Source organism: Zingiber officinale, chromosome 9A (assembly GCF_018446385.1).
Source record: "Zingiber officinale cultivar Zhangliang chromosome 9A, Zo_v1.1, whole genome shotgun sequence".
NCBI lineage: Eukaryota > Viridiplantae > Streptophyta > Magnoliopsida > Zingiberales > Zingiberaceae > Zingiber > Zingiber officinale.
The window spans coordinates 6,491,125-6,495,550 of NC_056002.1; positions in this window are offsets into that span (position 1 = coordinate 6,491,125).

Consider the following 4,426-nt stretch of genomic DNA (forward strand, 5'->3'; position numbering starts at 1 on the left):
GACATTGAAAACCACAAGAGAGGCAGGAGAATCAGGAGTATTTGTGAGAGATAGTCGGCGGGTGATGTCGTCGGCGGCAGCCATTGTAAAAGGCGGCTGGAGCCGATAGTTGATGTCGTCAGCGACAGCCATTGTAGAAGGCGGCTGGTAGGAATTGTGGAGAAAAGAAAGAAAGAAAGAGAAAAAAGATTGTTGCTAAGCTTAGAGCTCTGATACCATATTGACGATAGAATTCATATATACTATTAATGATAGCATATGATATATATAAATATCATTACAAGTGAAAATAGGAAAATACATAAATTAGGAAAACAATAAGTATTTCCTAATAATAATTATTCTCCAATAACTAGGAAACAAATAACTATTTTCTAATAATAATTATTCCTTAATAACTAGGAAACAAATAACTATTTACTTAATAATTATTTCCTAATAGTAGTAAGTGGATTAAGAGGAGGGCGTGGTAGTCAAAATTAAAATGAGATGAAGGTCAAAATCAAAATAAGATGGGTGTCGGAGGGTCACCTTGGGCCAGAGCTCAAATTCTCGATCTAGTACTAAGGCCTCCAATGCCAAGATGGCCTGCTTAAGGGCTGATCGTTCTTGAAAAACGAGAGTTAAAATCTCCAGGGCAGACAGATAGCCCTGTGTTTGGTAAGATGGGTCTAAGGTCGTCCATGCTCAGGGGACTCATTTCTATGACTTTATATATTTTAACGACCCTAAATATTGGGCGGTATCTTGCCCAGAACTCCAGATGATTCTATATCCGAGCCACCCTAAATACAGGGCGGTACCTTTCTCAATCGGGTTTGAAGCACGTATTCTCATATTACTATACGAACGAATTTCCAACAAAGCATGAGTTGTTATATGGACTTCCAAGGAGTATAAAGCATCATATTTCTCAAACGGATTTCTAACATGATCAAGATATTATATTATTCTCCGAACAAATATCTCAATGTTGTGTCGAACATAACTGAGCAGCTTAATACCGAGACAGGTGTAAAAGCAATCGGCCTTACTAGCCGGCCAAGATACATTCAGTATAATACATAGCAGATCAGACTATACAGAATATAATCGAGCAACTCAATAGAGATGGTTGTTCTTAAGAACAAGCCGAGATATACTTAGCAGATAACATCTGATCCCGTCCGGAAGCTGAGTTGGATGAAGGCGGGTCTCGATGTACTGGAAGTTGATGGAAAGTCGCCGAGGCGTCGGATCTACTTGGCACCCCCTGGAAAGGTTCACACGGGTGGCTGACGAAGGGAGATGATCAGGACGATGACACTGCGGCCCTGCGCACACTCAGATGAGCCCCCGAGTCGTTAGAGACCAGAAACCAGGAAAAAAATCCTCTGGTCAGACCCTCCAACGCTCAAATCAGGTACTTTTTTCCTCAGAAAACACAGAGAAATGACGAAAAGTAAAGACTAGTGAGAAACGACGAGTGAGCGTACCTGCGTAAGGGATAAAGTCTCCCTTTTTATACTACAACGGAAATTTCTTGGTCTGACGGGTGTCAGAGAATGTCGGCGTCAGGCTTTGTCTGGCGGTGAATGACACGTGACACCTTCTTATAGGCTGGCGATGGAATCAAAAGGGGTAATGAGCCCCGACTGTTCGCATATTCCCTGACACACTGATTATTCTCTGGCATTCTCTAACAGGCAGCTGTGATTTCCTGACTTGTTTGTCCTGTAGTGCCTGGATGCTAGGTCTATACTCCGCGGTCTGTATTCCAACCTGTTTCTGTATGCTGTTATCCATAACTTATACGTTCCGACCTGTACGCCAGATCTGTATCCTGGCCTGCATCTGTCTAGTGTTCTCCATGGTTTGTACGTCCCGACCTGCACGCCCAGGTCTGTATCCCGTCCTGCCTCTGCCCGCTATTCTCCATGGTTTGTTTGTTCCAACCTGCACCCCCAGGTCTGTATCCCGACCTGCCTCTGTGGTTATCCAAGGCTTGTCCGTTCGGACCTGCACGACCCGATCTATATCCCGACCTGCCTCTGTGGTTATCTATGGCTTGTCCGTTCCGCCCTGCACGCCCCGGTCTGTATCCCGACCTGCCTCTGTGGTTATCCATGGTTTGTCCGTTTCGACCTGCACGCCCAGGTCTGTATCCCGACCTGCCTCTGTGGTTATCCATGGCTTGTCCGTTCTGACCTGCACGCCCAGGTCTGTATCCCGACCTGCCTCTGTGGTTATCCATGGCTTGTCCGTTCCGACCTGCACGTCCAGGACTGTATCCCGACCTGCCTCTGTGGTTATCCATGGCTTGTCCGTTCTGACCTGCACGCCCAGGTCTGTATCCCGACCTGCCTCTGTGGTTATCCATGGCTTGTCTGTTCCGACATGTACGCCCAGGTTGTTCTACACAAGGGGCCTTATTTCCTTTACCTTTACTTGGCTTGTGGGCTCAGTCCTCAGCTGTACTTGGTCCGAGGGCCCGGTCCTTGACCACTATCGGGGCCGGCACTTGTCCGACCTATAATCCTATCCTTTGACCGCCCCGTCTGACCGGCCCGTCAGCTGAGACTTTGACCCCGTCCACGTAAGTTTGACTTCTGACCAGCCACGGAGGTTGGACTTCTGACCTCCACGTAAGCTTGACTTCTGACCAACCACGAAGGTTGAACTTCTGACCAGCCATGGAGGCTGGACTTCTGACCAGCCATGGAGGCTGGACTTCTGACCTCCACGTAAGCCTAACTTCTAACCTCTACGTAAGCTTGACTTCTGACCAGCCACGGAGGCTTGACTTATGACTTCCACGTAAGCTTGACTTCTGACCATCTTGTGGTCCTGACTACTAACCACATCATCTCACTGACCCCACGAACATGCACCGTATCACAAGCCTCCCCCTCAAGTCTAGTCGAAGGAGGCTCTAGTCCGACTGACTAGACCCAAGTCCTTTTGTTACCTGAGCTGGTTCCCGCGTCCCCCGCCGACCTGTCTTCCATCTGTCTTCTGCAGAATTTCTCGCCGTCCTAGGAGATGAACGGGCTCCTTCTATGTGCATGTTGACTCCTCAACTTCCGAGCGTACTCTTTTCCCATGAATGTCACATGGTTCTCCAAGCATCAACTCAAATTCTGAGGAAATCCCTTCACCTTCTCCTTCCTTATAAAAGGTTTGAGCATCTAATACCTCAAGTTATCCTCTTGCTAATATGGTATCTTGTCTCCATGGAACCTACAACAGAACCTAGCGAACTTGCTTCTTTACTTCGACAAACTTCCCATCTGCTGGAGTTATCGGCCCAGAAAGAGGAAGCCTCGCTTCAGCAAATTGCCGCTCTGACGGAGTTACTGGCTCAAAAATAAGAAAGCCTGCTAGAGATGACTGCGAGCAGAGATCTTTAAGCGTCCCTTACACATGAAATGGAAAGCCTCTGGCTGGCCGCCAAATCCAGGACCCAGGCCGAAGTTGCTCTCAAGCTAAACGCTCAATCCAACTTCCAGAGCCAAGTTCACTATATTATCTATTTGAAGATGAAACATGAGGATGAGGTGGCTCTCCTGAAAGAGGAAGGACGAATCAAAGACGAGACTATTGGGCAACTGAAGCCCGCTATCGATTTTATTAAAGAAGATTTGACTAAAGCTCAAGCTCATCTGACTAGGAAGGATCCAGCCTCTGGATCTAGCAGCCATGTAAACCCTTAAAAAATGTATCCCTGATTGATGGAATAAAACCTATTTCTTGCATTCTACTCATGGAGTAGCCCCACACCCCATTGCTCGGGTAACATTATGTTTCTATAAAACACCTACGTTTTTCTAATATTTCTAACAAACATAAGAAAGATAACTTGCTTACCCCATCTTCTCTTTACCTCATAACATATGAGCCCTTGGCCAGGGCAATTGAGACATTGGAGGATGTGCCTGCGAAATTTCATATTTAGCAAAAATCCTTAAAATATGGCTTACTGACCAGTCAGGCATGAGAACTTGGCTTGTTGCATTTTGCTTCGGTGAATATAAGGTGTGTTGACCGAGACAATCATTGCACCGACCGGGAAGGTCATTGGGCATGAAAACATAGTTCACTTATAACTCGCACTAGGGCGAGAGTCTGGGACCCGACCTGGACAGTCGTTGGGCGTGAGAGCATGCTCACTTATAAATCGCACTGGGGCGAGAGTCTGGGACCCGACCTGGACAGTCGTTGGGCGTGAGAGCATGCTCACTTATAACTCGCACTAGGGCGAGAGTCTGGGACCCGACCTGGACAGTCGTTGGGCGTGAGAGCATGCTCACTTATAAATCGCACTGGGGCGAGAGTCTGGGACCCGACCTGGACAGTCGTTGGGCGTGAGAGCATGCTCACTTATAACTCGCACTAGGGCGAGAGTCTGGGACAGCTGACCTGGACGGTCGTTGGGCGTGAGAGCATG